Raw genomic sequence first — 15,623 nt, 5'->3', positions numbered from 1 at the left:
AAACAGCTAAAAATGAGAAGTCATTGATGGTAATACCGGATGAGAGGATATATGTACACTACTAGAAGATTAGGTCGAGCTTTAGTGAAAGAACTGAAAAAAAAATTCAGATGGTTAATGAGCATTTTTTTACACTAACTAGTCATTTTATTTAGTTCATCATTTAAACGCTCAGTTAGTGTACGGACGTCGTTATGGTAAGTGTAAACAGTGCATGGTGTCGTCCGCGTGCAGAAGACATTCTGTAGAAGCTAGGGAGTTTGGGAAATGATTAATGAATACAGGAAACAAGAGAGGACCGAGTACGGACCCCTGTGGGACGCCAGTGTTATTTTGTGTCGGACAGTACTCCTGAAATGCGAACCTGTTGTATGTCAGTCGTGTAAAGAACTTCGCAGTAGCTCTGAAGATGGACCTGTTATGCCGTATGCGCCGAGTTCAGTGGTTGACTTGAGGATGGTATACATTGTGGTACAATATGAAATGAAACACCATCTGATCGCTGTGCATCGACCACTACAGAAGCATCAGTTTCAAACACTACCTGTCTGTATAGCTCTGTCAAATAACCTGCCTCTCTACGCTTTCTGGACTGACAAAGCGTGTTCCTCCTTTACTTTGGGCTACGAGCTAAAGGTAACATGGAATTTGTATTTGAAAACGTCCATACTGCGTGTTTTTGCATCGAAATCACTAAAAGCTCAGCAGGGCACATTCTTCGACGAGAGGACTATTTACAATGATCATCATCAACCTATTTTATGTCCATGGACTGCAGGACGAAGGTCTCTCCCTGTGATCTCCAATTACCCCCGTCCTGCGCTAACCGATTCCAGCTAGCGCCTGCGAATTTCTTAATTTCATCAGCCCACCTAGTCTGCTGCCGTCCTCGACTGCGCTTCCCTTCTCTTGGCACCCATTCTGTAACCCTAATGGTCCACCGGTTATCTAACCTACGCATTACATGACCTACCCAGCTCCATTTCTTTCTCTTAATGCCAAATAAAATATCGGCTATCCCTGTTTGCTTTATGATCCACACCACTCTCTTCCTGTCTCCCAACGTTAGGGATAACATTCTTCGTTCCATCGCTCTTTGCGCGGTTATTAACTTGTTTTCGAGCTTCTCTGTCAGTCTCCAAGTTTCTGCCCCGTATGTTAGCACCGGTAGAATAAGATAGTGTATTATAAGGTGATCGAGTGATCCTTTAAGTCGCACTTCTGGTATAACAGTTGTTTAAGTACCGATTAGGTATTTCCTTTCGTGTCCTACCACCTTGTGGACCTTTCCAACAATAGCTGCCTGGGAGGCTATTGCGAGCGTGCGGGAGCACCTGGGCCCACATCACCAGCGACGATACAGGACTAGTGTCCCTGTATGTGCCGCACACCTGAACCGCAAAGAACATATCAGGTGTTGAAGTTTACTTTCTCAACGAAGCCATGCCAAATCGTAAAGAAAAAGCCACGTACTCCCCATTATATAATCACGGTGTCTGAGCTACAGCAGCGCCATATTCCTCTTCTATAGTAATTTGAGTACGGAACTCAGCGGGCAATGGCACATGCATAGGCATCGTCTGCTGGTCAAAACAGACGATGTACGAAACAGACGACAAAGCAGAAGGCTCTGGGGAAACGCCACCTGGTGAGGAGGAAGGAGACTTGCAGAATGATGGCACGCCGCCATCGCGTGTCATCTCGCCTCACTGTGTACTCAATTACGTCATTAGGTCTGCCTAACGTTGTTTGCATAAGATGTTGGGGGTCAACGGGGTAAGTGGCTACCGTGGGCAGAGAAACAAACAGACCGAGATGATATACCAGGGCCGAGAGAACGAGACAAGGAGTCGTTAGCGTTCGCAACTTGGGGCTGCTCGTCTGCAGCGTAATAGGTGCTGTCAGAAACATGGTGGTTATGACGTGTTTCCGACTCCTGCAATCGCTTCTGGCACGTGCTGCCCGCAAAAGCGAAGCCTTCGAGACCCGTTTCTGTTACTTTGAGGAGGCGGTCGCTGGAGGCTCACCGGTTTTGAGACACATGCGTGTACTCTAATTGTGCAGCCAAAATGCATTGGTGCACGGCTAACATCTTCAGGCAGTGCGAACGAGTGCAGTACTGAAAATACTCGGGACATTTCACCGCAATTCTCGGGGGGGGGGGAGGGGGGGGGGCACATAGTTCTCGAAACAGATGCTACAAGCCGCAATGTTTCTAGCGAAGAGGCAAATGATTTGCGCCCCGGATCGCTTCAGTTTTGCACTTATAAGGCCATCTAGAATTGTTAATTGAAGGAGTACTGTGGAAAGTTTAGCTAATTATTATATTATTTATTCACTCAGTGATTATCACACAGATCTTGACGCTAACTGCCTTGATTGATGTGTCGTATAAAAAAAATCGCGTTCTCGATCTCTGCTGTGCTGTGTTTAATGCTCACTTAAACACTTCACTGAGGCATACACCGGTGCGAAATTATCTCTATCGAACTTCCCGAAGCCAGCAATGTGAGACAACGGACAGACAACATGAGGTGACTGCGACCCGCAGTGGAACCTTCATAAAATTCTCATTTGGACAGCGCGTAGACAGTTCATGCGGTCATGATGTTTCTGCTGTACCTTATAGACTGGTCTGCGGATAGGCTGTAAACTTAAGACCTTACTTCTACTTTTTATCGACGAAGAGAGAGAGAGCGTAAACTTTTATTTCAAATCAACAAGATTTGAGTCCTGCGTCTTTTTAGTGGGTCTGGGCACAGGGGTCTGCGCATTTTCTATAGGAACATGTCTATAGACAATATAGAAATGACTGTCTACAAAAAAAAAAAAAAATGCATGGGGCCATAGGCTACCTATGGCACTTTGAAGACGTTCTGTAGGACTATTCCTACCTATAATGTATAGACGGCTGTCAGCTGAAAGTTCGAGGCCGTAGGTCTCTATAAGGTCTGTAGTGCAGTTTATATAAGAATCGCCTACACACAGCCTACAGATGCCTAAATTTAATTCGTAAGGAAAGCTCCCCCCACCTTGCGGTGCAATGCGCAGCGAGCCCCATATTTCGAAACGCAAGACCAACGACCTTCATTGGGTGAGACGTTCTTTATACAGGACTCCTGCTTCCCGCCGGTCTACTTCTGCTTCCCGCAAGATTGAGTGAGACGTTGTTTATGTAGAACTTCTGCTTCCCGCAGGTATACTTCTGCTTCCCGCAGGTCTACCGCACTTATCCTCCTTTCTTTCTTTCTTTCTTTCTTTCTTTCTTTCTTTCTTTCTTTCTTTCTTCTCAAGAATCCGCGCGCACTATATCTCACGGTTTGTGCGCAACGTGCCAGGCGGGGCATTACCAGTGGGTCAGCACGCGGAGGCGTCGGCCATTTTCACAGCGGCGTCCTTCGCGCGTTTGTAACGACCGTCCCCGCCAGCTGTTTTCTTCTCACGTGTACACGCGCACACCGCGCTCGCAGTTCGAGTACAAACAGGCGCGCAGCCAAGCGGAGTGTTTGGCGGCGCCCGCGAAATACCGCGTAAGCGCACGCGCGGCATGCATAAAACAACAAACCCGCGGTTCGCATGACGCGCCAGAATCGTTCTCACATTATTCTGTGTGTTTCTCTCTCGCTCGCATATTCCAGTGTCCGGTTTCCTCGAATCCTGGCGTCTTTTTTTAATGCGTTCGCATTTAGGAGTGTCATAGTAGAAAAAATAACGGCATGTGAAGTGTGGGAAGCTGGTCACGTGCTGTATATATATATATATCTATACAGCCCCTCCCCCCCCGAGAGAGAGAGAGAGAGAGTATAGCCCCAGCTCTCCAAACTACTCTCCCTCTTCACCTGCTTATGCACCTTCTTCCCCCTCTCTCACTCTTAAGAGAGAGAGAAGGCATATATATATATATATATATATATATCAGTGGCGTAGCCAGAAATATCGTTCGGGGGGGGGCTCACGTTGCAGCTCGGCCTTCTCCTAAGAAGAAACATTAGGTCGGATGCTCCTATCTAAATACATGTAGAAGGAGAATTCGTTTTTCTCGGCAACCACTGCACCGAATTTGATGAGGTTTGTTGCATTTAAAAGAAACACTTCAATTATAGTGACAGTGTGTTTAGAATTTTCGATTTAGGTCGTCAATGTTTTATTAAAAAGTGGCAAAAATCGAAAATCTTCAGAAGACGATACAATGAAGTTTACAACTCTGTAAATCAGCAATGAAAATTGATATAACAATTCTGTGAATTGCACATAACAGTACATTTACAGCGGACAAAATTGATATGTTACACATGAGTCTAAAAAAATTAAGTATTATGAAAATACGGCTTTTGCAGAACCCTTGTACATAACATAACCAATTCACGTCAGATACAAATAGACGTATCGAATTTGTACACTTTGAATGGTGTAATAGATGCTGTTTACAGAACCGCGATATCTGTTCTTGATGCAGAGCTATTAATTTGTAAACTTCGTGCTTCTATTTATTTCCAAGTTTCGAATTTTTCAAACTATTTTAAACAATGTTCAGGCCCTAAATCGAAATTCCGCTTCCAACAGACACTAGAATTGAACTTGAATACATGAATTGAATACATGAATAATAACTGCATTGTCATTGCCAAAGATGCTGCAAACGAATTCTTGAACGCTACGCACTGTCAATACAAATAAAATATGTATTTTTTCATAAGACATTATACTCGTACGTGCCAAAAATTGTGTCCAACATAACTGATGTCAATGCTTCCATGTTTTTTGTCTATTTAATAAGTAAAGAAAATATCACACGAACTTTAAAAATACATCAGTTCGAAACCAGCAAAGCATTGCATGCCGCTGATATGAAAGATGTAAAGGCCATGAAATGAACAAGTTGAGGGCAAATATGTTAATGGAACTTTGTCATTCAAGATCCTTGTTTACATTCTTGTACATATGCAACGGCCAGTGAAAAACCTCAATGACGCTGTCATTTGTTCCAATGTATTACGCAGGGGCCGCTGTCACCGGTCGCGTGTCGTGTGTAATTGCACCGAAACTATAGTCGCAACAGAGAGCACGTATAAAAAGCAGGAGTTCTGCCGAATATACGAGGGCGAGTCAAATGAAAGTGAGCCAATGCGAGTATATGACAAACGGGGTACTTTGTTTAAAAGTAGCCTTCATTTGCATTTAGACATTTGTCACATTGAATAACGAGTCGCGTAATTCCAGTCTCATAGAGCTCCTTGGGTTGCTGCTTCAAACCGTCTGCAACTGACTTTCACGTTATCGTCCGAGACGAATCTGGTTCCCTTGAGCTGTCTTTTCGGTTGCCCCAATATGTGGAAGTCGCAAGGCGACAGGTCGGAGCTGTATGGCGGATGTTGCAGCGTTTCCCGCTTGAACTTTGCCAGTTTTGTATTAACCACATCGGCGACGTGTGGACGGGCATTGTCGTGGAACAAGATGACCCAATTCGTCAATTTTTCACGTAGTTTGTTCTTGATTGCGACACGCAGCCGATCCGGCGTTTAGCAATATCGGAAACAATTCATGGTCTCTCAAGATTTAGCAAATCTTATCAGTAATGGCCCCTGACGATCCAAAAATAAAAGTCAACAACACCTTTCCGGCAGAAATGACGGTCTTTGCTTTCTTTGGGCGTGGTGAATTCGAATGTTTCCATTATAAGCTTTGCCGTCGTGTTTCAAGCTCGTAGTAGTGGCATGATGGTTTGTCTCCGATCACAATTGCAGACAAGAAATCGCAACCCTTATTGTGATACCGGATCAGATGAGCAAAGGCAGCGCCGAACATCTCCGTATTCTGGCGGTGGTTCAAAATCTTGGGCATCCATTGCGCACACAAGAGCGGATAACCGAGACGTTCATGAATTATGGCGTGAACGGTGACGGTGAACTGAACCGTGGCTGATGTTCACACTCTCTGCCAGTTCATCGATGCTTATCCTCCGTTCTTGTGTCATCAGATCATCAACCTTTGCAATTTTGGTAGGGGTGATTGCACGATGGCTTTGGCCCTCTATCTGGGATAGTCTTTGCAACTTTCACGTCCTCCTTTGAACCATTTGTTATAACGCTTCACAGTGGCCAATGAAATGAAATGTTCAATGTACACGGCAATCGTACGGTGACTAATTTCTTTTTGGGAAACACCTTCAGCTGTCAAAAACATCACGGCATTATGCTGCTTCACTTCTGGAGCGTCCATTACGTCACGCAGCCGTGTTCAACCCAGTGTATGAGAGCATTAAAGAACATTTATCCTCACACCTGCGTGTCACTTTTGCAAATGAGAGATGCCTGTGTGCTACGCGCAGGCCTTCCAGATAATGAACAGAACCATAATTGCACGGGGTGGGTAGGCTCACTTTCATTTGACTCGCCCTCGTACATTAGAAATGCGAAGATACAATGGAATACACAAATGCGAAGATACAGCTTGATAAAGGGCAAAAAACTGCCACTGGAAACAAAGTTCACTGCACGTATACACAAAACATCGCAACAAGGTATCTAAACATTAGTCTCCAATAAATCTACGTATCTAAGAAAAAGTCACGCTATATAATGGGTCAAGCAAGGCAAATAAACATGTTGCGCAGCCACAGATTCACAGAGTCCTAGATTCCGCTCCCATTCCATCCACTCCCCCCGATGTATCGCGCGCGACGGAAAGCGGCGCGCTTGCTCCTCACTTTTCTCCCTTGCGCACGCAAGATTTTGAGCCACCGTCGTCGGCTCAGCCATCCCCCCCCCCCCCCCCCCCCCCCACGCTTTCACTGGCACATACAGCATACGGAGCGCGGTCACGATGTTATCGCCTTTGGACTTTATACGAAACATGAGGGGGATGGCGATGACAGGAATGCGCTGGAGAGTCCCTATAATTGCTATCGCAATAATATAACAAGAGTAACGGACAACTGAAGCGTTCCATGGCCCATTGCTTTCCCCAAAAGAAGTAACAAAATCGAACTTTCACCATGCGACAATTCTCTGCGCCGCAACAACGTTATTTCTTTTTTCCTTTTCTAGGGCGGGGGCATCGTAGTAAAAAAAAAAAAAAAAAGAAACGCAAGGGAAAGTATATGTTGGTCACAATCGAATGCCTACTTTGAGCAACTAATGTGGCTATTAAAGGAATATCGAAGAAAACACGAGACGCTTGGTCCACCAAGAACCATGCGTATATGTACTGCTCGGTATCCTACACCGGCGAGACAAGACTTTCTGGAGAGGTTGCGCTCAAGCGAACGCGGTGCAATCCGTCGAGTCCCCACAGTGATGGCGGCGAGCGACCATTGTTTCTTTTTCTCGTCTGCTAGCTAGAAAACGTCCAAAGCTCTGCCAGGCGAAAATGCACTCGGCCAGAGAAAACCGAACGCGCACCGAATTAAGTGCGCTGCGCCATGGTCGGGGCAACACGAGAAAAACGCATGCGCTCTGGCTGGCTGTGGCAGCCCGCGGGTAGGGGAGCGAGAACAAAAAAAAAAAATTGAAGAGGCTCAATGTGTCCTCGCGATTAAAAGTCAAAGTAGAAAAACAAATAAGAACGTAGTTACCTTGGCTGGCTTTAGTGTCTTCACTGGATGCTTTGGCGCACGGGAAAAAAAAAAAAACGTTAATATTTTGTCATGTGACATGTACGGCACGCATCAACCACCACAACGCTTCGTCTCATCGGGCCTCGCTGCGGGCTTTGTCAACTTGTCTGATAGTGTGTTGATTTGGCTTGTCTCGTTGTATGGCCCCATGTATGACTTTGGAAAAGTTAATGCACCTTTGGCGTCAAATATTTATGGGAACATTAAACTTACAAAGTTCCGCAATTGAATATCTAAAGCACACGTTTGTAAATGTCAATGGACCTTTAACATCAAAAGTTTATGAGAACTTTGTACCCATAAAGTTTCGGAGTTAGACATCCACGCGCTCCGTAGATTCCATGATAGAGTGTATTCCGCGGCCTCCGCGAGATGCCGTGGCCAGCCCGTTCGCCATCAAAACGTCCTTGAATCTTTGTGCTCGGATAGGGCTGCTTGCGTTATGCGACTCCCGGTGCATGGGCGTTGCCGCGAAATCCAGCCTGAGTAGGCCATTTTCGCGGTCTTTTCGAGCGTGAAAAAGACGTTCTAGACAAAATCCAGAATGATTTCTGGCGCCAGGGGTTGCTTTGGTCGGCGGTGCATGGACAGCACGAAAACATTCCGGTGGGGGGGGGGGGGGGGGGGCTGAAGCCCCATAAGCCCCCCTCCCCTGGCTACGCCCCTGATATATATATATGCACCAAGGAGACGGACCTTTTGGAAGATGTATTTACTTAACGTGTTCGGCTGGTGCCCCAGCCTTCGTCAGAGTACAGTAGTGCATGGACAACTCATAAACAGCTTTAAAAGCACCGCATCAAGAGCAGAGGGCGCACTATCTGCGCTGACTAGAACTTACACTGCACATCATAAATGATTGTCAATGACACGCATTCTCGAATACAAAAGTGAAATGCAGATGTGTTCAGGATACGATATACAAACATGACTCAGAGGTTCGTCGTCTCTTTCCTGCATATGTTACGTCGGGTCCTGCGTACTGAACTTTAAAGAAAACCCTTTATATATATATATATATATATATATATATATATATATATATATATATATATATATATATGCAACTGACGGTGGACTCCTCCGGACCGCCGTCAATTGCACATCGCCCCTCGAAGAGGCAGAACGTGCATCGAGTGAGCTCCCGAACACTTTGCAAAGTCGTGAACGCGGTTTAAGTTCATGGATACAGGGCCTCACAGAGGTACGACGTGATGTTAACGAATAACTCTCGACGTTTGTTCACTTGATCGCCACTGACTTTCTTTTTTCTTTCTTTCCTTCTTTCTTTACGCAGAAGTGGCCTATCGCAATCTTAATTACCCGCTAACTTCCTCTCAGAGATGTGTAACAGCGGAAGTCGGAGTACGCGGGATGTGCAGTTTGATCGTAATAGCCGAAGCAAAGGAGAAAGAACACGGAATTGTTTTCCCGGGTGGTATTCTGTATAATACGAAATTCCGCCATATTATCGAATTTGTCATCCTGTCAATTCCGATTCGCCCACAGGGTTTTCACGCTACCTCCCTGATTGACTCCAAACGCCGCAATTATAGAATCTGACAACGCGATCGGAACTGAACGCCGTCCTGGGCTTAGGCCGGGATATGGGTGCGGCCTGGACAACCGCGTGAGGCGAAACCGAACGTCGGCTATTCGAACGTGTGCAAGATGGCGGCCCAGCAGGCTGGGCTGCTATTCCAGGGACAGCGATGCTGTAATGGTTCGGAAAGCGAATCGTTCGCTTGCTCTCGCACGGTTGGTCAGAATCACACTTTGTTGCTGACGAGAGCACAATTTTGACCGATCGCGCGAGGAGCAAGCGAGCAGTTCGCTTTCCGAACCGTTATATGAGAGAGTGGGCTGCTTGTTGTCAATAAAAACTCGGGATTTACTCGTTAAATGACATTCTATGCGTTTCTTGGGAATGACTGAGAGTTAGTACCTTCGAAAATTTCGGAGCTCTTTCGTCACAGATATTTGAAAGCGTAAAGCATTTCTCAATGTACGCCGTGACACAGGACTGATGGGTGTCGTACTTAGAACGAAAGCAGCACAATCTAACTTTTAAAGCTGTTCTTGTTCCGAAATACATGGTGTTAGCCATAGACTAACCTTCAAGCTATCCTTGGAGGGTTAAACTCGAGTAAATGCGGTACCCGTGTTGGTAGCAGCCACAAAAGTACGTTTTTTACGTACTTCGTGACGATGTACGACAGCGATAAATACTTTGGGGTCGTTTAGTTCCATCTTGTTACGTACCTAAGAACGACACACATTACGTTGCTTTGTAGTGACATTCTACCCGAAGTGATATTGCATAGCTGCCATCAGAGCTAAACTGCGTCGCCAAAGTAAAGCACCCCTACACCCTTACAAGACAAATACGTAACCTGTGCAAATATGCCCTTCGTATTACTGTTTATAAGTATGCAGAATTGGGTGCTTTTCTCATAGTTACATGTATCGCAGGAAAGTAAAAAAAAAAAAAAAAGCTGGCAGATAAAGATGCGTCAAAGGCATTTTCTACAGCGACATGCACGCACTTGTGTAAATCATCTTGCAGTGTAGAGTTCACTTCTAAACTTTCGGAACCATTCCGTAAGTAATTCTTTGATTAATTTAATAACTCACTCATTAAACTACTGTCGACATTGCACAGGCTGTTCACGTGGAGTGGTTTTCAAGGTATATACAGAACAGACGCTACAAAATAATAGCATTATTCACAACAGAGGTATACAACAAAACAAAGCGTTGCGCCCTGCGAACCGGGAAAAAAATGGACGCCAAAAGTCTGAAGCGCACCTCCCAAATCTCCACGTCATCATTCAGGAATAGAGGAGCTATAGGTTATGCTCGCGTAAATCCGGTACCCCGCGTTCGTAGCCGCCGCAGCGAAGGGTAGAACAAATAAAACCGAAACGCTTCCACCGACTCCGTTTAACGATATGCGACAGCGATCGATAATCGAACTCTCCGCGCATCGGCACGATGTATACCGATTTGTCCAGAGGCCGCGAAGCCGAAGCGTCTTACTACAACCGTGTCCACAGCTCGGCTTCGCGAACCGTCATGGAAATTCGCTTTCGAGAGGATCCACAGTGCGCCTCTTTATGCGGCACGGACCTCGTAAAGTGCCAGAGCGCTTCACTTGGCCGGCAACCGGGCAAGCCTGTTTGTACGAAACTCGGGGGAAAGCCGTAAGCGCTCATTCAAAGAGCCGAATCTCTGGCCTGCTCTCGGTTTGAATTTACAACCTGGCGCGGTGTATGCATACACTGTTCGCCGACACCGGCTTGAGCGCTTAAGGTCAGGACATAACTTTGGCACTGAGCTCGACAGGCGGACGCGCAGGGAACGCCGACTTCCGACCTCTAATTTACGTCTTCTGTACACGTCTTACCCTTTACCTCTTATATACCACTTATATACGTGTACTTGCTGTTTTAGATAACGCGCTCAAGATACGCGAATGGTGAAACGTGGGAACCAAAATCAGCAGGCCAGCGATCTCGCTATCTCCGAACTCATTTTTTTTTAATTACTATGATTCTGAGAACTTTATTTTACATGTGTAAATTTCTTATTTCTTTCATTTTGTTCAATTAGGGTTCAGTAAAGACGTTTGGTGGCCCACTGCCAGCTCGTGTTTCACATTACGTTTTCTACCATCCGGGATACTTTACGTCGAACGCAGCGCACGATCGTTTTCGCTCGCATTTCGCTGTTACCGAAATGTAGTCGCCGTCGGTAGTCGCACCAGTGACCTCGGTGTGCCCGGCACCAGAACGCCATAGCTGTAGTCACCTAGTTGCTTGAGCTTATCGGGTGTTATATATACATGCATCGCAGCCTATAGCATTCTGCCTATACCCCCCGTAGGTATTTGTCTATTTCATGAAAACCTCTATCTCTGTATTGAACTTGTGCCTGTTATGACTCCGGTTCATCAACCTCTTCCCTGCCTTTTTTCTCCACCAGTGCTGTAAAGGTCTCTCGTTTCTCTCGACTGTTGACCGGTTAATTCAGCCATCCGGTTTTAAAACCCCAGCGCACGTGGAAGTTTCCTGCGGGTCTTCCTGGGGTGAATGTCCCGGCATTCAAAATTACGATGTGCTGATTCATTTCCGCACTTTTGCTGCAGCGGACGCCTGCCTCATCCCGTGGCTGATATTTGCTCCGGTATGTTTTTATTTTCTTCTCGGACAGCCCCAGCTCGGGCTGCCTAATAAATCGCTGAGTCGACCGTAGCGCCCCCTGACCGGTGCAGGATGCCTGTACAGTAGCCGTAGTCTAAGACATTATAAGCCGGCTCTCTCCCGACCCTTCACACTGCCGCACCTTAATAGTAGCAGGTAATAAACCGTAGCCGTAGTCTAAAACGTTACAAGCCAGCTCTCTCCCAACCCTTCACCGTAATAGTGGCAGGTAATAAACCGTAGCCGTAGTCTAAAACGTTATAAGCCAGCTCTCCAGATTCTTCCCACTGCTGCACCGTAACAGTGGCAGGTAGTAAACCGCGGAGTGAACACACTTCGCCGCGCACACATACCGTCTGCTCCGTCTGCGTCCCGCGGTCGTGGCCGCCGCACCGTGGCGCTGCCGTTGCTTCCTCTCCCTCCACAGTTATCACCGGACCTTGCCTTGGTCGAGGCGCACTCTGGTGTCGCCTCCTAGCGGTCGTAGCTGAGTGCGAAGTGGTCGCTCGCGTACTCTGGCTTTGACGAGGTGACAGTGCGTACGATGCCACAGCTTTCCTTGTTTTTTTTTTTGTCTTTTAATCTTTCTTTTCAGGGCTGTCTTTAAGCAACGGTAGCTCGTGAAAGCGGGCCGTAAAGTTGGTCGCGGAATGAAGAAGCCTTTCCGTCCAGCGACGCGGCATTCTCTAGACAGGGTAGAGGGAGGGTGAATGAAAAAGAGACAGGTGTAAGACGGTGAAGGAAAACCAGGAATAGTGTACTACGTAATAAAGGCAGCTGGACGGGTGTAGTATATGCGCGGGCTTTGAGGGGAAGCTTTGGGTCGGGCCCAACTCCGATTACGGCTATTCAAATAGTACATGTAAAACGCAGAAACTCTCTCCTGAGGTAACCAATTGGCCGATTTTAATTATATTTGTTGCGTTTGAAAGATAAAGTTAAATTATAGTGACTGTTTGAAGCGGAATCGCGATTTAAGGCCCGATTTTTATAAGAAATTTTTATCAGAAATATTGTGGAAGAAGAATAAAAGCACGAAGTTTACATATTCGTAGCTCTGCACTAACCAACGGACATTCCATTTCTGTAAACTACATCCGTCACAGCATTCAAAGCGGACAAATTTGATTAATCAATTGATATCTAACGTGAATTTGTTACGTTGTTTACAAGTGCTTGAAAATGTCTTCACATATAAGTCGTCCATTTGAGAGCCATACATAATACATCAATTTTGTACGCTTAAGATGTACTATTAAGTGCAATTTACAGAATTGTAATATCGTTTTATTGCTGTGTTACAAAGTTGTAATCACCATAGTTTCGTTTTCCGAAAATTTGCTATTTGCAACAATTATTATTAGAGAAATTGACGGCCTACATAGAGAATTCGCTGCCAACACTAACTATAATTTTATCTTTTTATTTTAAGTGTAACAAACCTCATCAAACCTGGCGCAGGGCTTTTATGGGACGACCTCCGGACTGATTTCAATGAACTTTGTTGCATTTTAGAGAGGAATCTAAGTTCTGGTGATTCTAAGAAGCAGAACTTTTATTTTGGGCATGGAATTTGTTTACGAGAATTCCCTAAAATCGGTAAGGTTAAAAAAAAATGAAGCGCGAAGTTTACACATCTGCGACTTTGCACGAAAAATGGTATACCGCACTTCTGCAAACTGCATCCATTATAAAAAAGAAATCTAAATGGGCACATTTTCTTATATTAATTCACAGCTAACGCGAAATTGCTTCTCTGGTTACGCGATGTAGGCGAAATGCGAAAACACCCATGTACATTGATTTAGGTGCACGTTAAAGAACCCCTGGTGGTCCATATTATTCTGAAGTCCTCCACTACGGCGTGTCTCATAATCAAATCGTGGTTTTCGCATGTAAAACCCCATAATTTAATATTTCTTTCACTGGTTACGAGGTGTTTTGCAAAAGACTTACGCACAGATTAGTGGTATATTTCGTAGCGGTGTATGATACATTAGTTTTGTTCGCTTTAGATAAATTATTAGGTCAGTTTATAAAATTGTAATATCCTTTTGTTATTGTTGAGTTATAGAGTTGTAAACTTCATTCTTCCGTTTTTTTTTTTAAACTACGTAATTTTCAATAATTTTAGTGAAGTTGTTGACAACCAAAATACGAAATTCACTTCTTACAGTCACTAGATGTTGACTCCTTGTTTTAGATGCTATAAAACTCGCCAGAATCAGTGTGGTGGTTTGCAATAAAAACGACTTCTCCGCTCCGATATATAGTTAGATTGGAGTGCCCGAGCTAATTGTTGAAGCGTCCTGTTCACCTCAGGAGTCGATATCTGACATATATACACGTGCCAACGGCGAAATCGCTAGCGTCTATTGAAGCGAATTCGGCGAGGTTTGTTGCACTTAAAGTAATAGGCTAAACTTTACCGTGTGCAGGGAGAATAGTTTTCACTGAGGCTATACCGATTGTATTGCAGAAGTTGTTGAAAATCGCAAAATTGCAGCAAAAAAAAAAAAAAAAAAGCAATAGAAACGAATCATCCAGTTTACGGCTCTGTAAATCGGCAATTAAAAAAAAATGATTTCGCAATTGTGCAAATTGGACCTATTGAAATCTACGAACTGGTTAAATCTGTTGCGCTACGAATCGCTACTAGGTATATAATTTGCGATCAGAACTTATTGTTGAAATCCTAGCAAATATTATAACACTTTAACGTTGTGTATATGCACATATAGTTGCTACTACCTCCAGTTCGTTCTTTGCAAAAGCAGAGAGGCATTCAACATCTGGCTCTGCGGAGGTGTCTGAGACAGCACTGTTCGCATTGCTTATTGCGGAAATACTTTGTGTTAGCTCGCTTGAGTGTTGTGTTGCGTATGTGTGTGTGTGTGGTTGGGTGTTTGCTTGTTTCTTTGTTCACGCGCCGATAGCGTTTGTTCGTGAGCCGATACTACTACAAGCAAAATGCACTCCCCCCCCCCCCCCCCCCCCCTCACTGCTCAAGAACAATTGCCGATTAACCTTGCAGCGCGTCTGTAAAGCCGCGTCGTAGACGGTGAAGGCATTGTCTGAGTAAAAGCAAGCCGGCTGTGCGGAAAACCATCGCCCTTTACTTTAGACGCGAAAGCTCCCCAGCTGGAAGCTCAGCTTGGAGCAAGCTCTCTCTCTCTCTCGAGCAGAGCGTACTTGGCGTGTTCTACGAAATCTCGTTTCCGTAATCCGCGAGCCCCCTTGGCTCCCTTCCGCGAGCTTACCCCAAAGGAACCAGCTGCGATCGAAAGTGTATACGCCCGAGCGACACCGGTATTAGTCTAATGTGAAGGTCGCTCAAAAAAAAAAAAAGAAGAGGCGATGCATGAAATGGGGAGTTGTGATGATTGATTGATTATTGATTGATTCATCCATTCATTATTTTGCTTATGTTATGTTGAATGTTATATTGTTCCTTTTGTTAAACTTCATGTAAATGTTAGTTAATTTAATTTATTATGGCCTGATCGATGCTGCACTGTCGCCGATGTGTTACAGACGGTGTCCACGGGTTTGTCAAGCTATACGTATATTGAAACATTACCTTTACTGGGGGCACCTCGGCTATCATCTACATATGTGATGGCGAAGTAAATAATTTAATGCAGTTGAATTCATTCATTCATTCATTCATTCATTCATTCATTCATTCATTCATTCATTCATTCATTTGTTTAACTTCCCGAGGCAATGCTCGACACTTTTTGAGAGGTGTCGCATAGGGGAATATGCTGTCAATGAGTTTCGAACACTAGGGGGGGGGGGGGGGG

At 45.1% G+C, this 15,623-nt stretch overlaps 2 protein-coding genes across 3 annotated transcripts in view; one reads left to right on the top strand and one right to left on the bottom strand.

Moving 5' to 3' along the window:
* Sans (SAM_USH1G_HARP domain-containing protein Sans) overlaps positions 1-15,623 on the top strand; it is a 129,562-nt gene that overhangs the window by 73,664 nt on the left and 40,275 nt on the right. The gene's annotated exons all lie outside the window — the stretch shown is intronic.
* Positions 1-15,623, bottom strand: part of LOC126528972 (solute carrier family 35 member E3-like) — a 50,164-nt gene that overhangs the window by 33,009 nt on the left and 1,532 nt on the right. Inside the window, exon 2 of one of the 2 annotated variants that reach the window (XM_050176569.3) lies at positions 12,171-12,503. The gene's annotated coding sequence lies outside the window, so the exon portion shown is untranslated. Of the gene's footprint in view, positions 1-12,170; positions 12,749-15,623 lie in introns of those variants that run through there. The other variant, XM_072290044.1, reaches the window with a different exon arrangement.

Source organism: Dermacentor andersoni, chromosome 8 (genome assembly GCF_023375885.2).
Source record: "Dermacentor andersoni chromosome 8, qqDerAnde1_hic_scaffold, whole genome shotgun sequence".
Taxonomy (NCBI): Eukaryota; Metazoa; Arthropoda; class Arachnida; order Ixodida; family Ixodidae; genus Dermacentor; species Dermacentor andersoni.
This window is presented reverse-complemented; position numbering and strand designations above follow the sequence as displayed.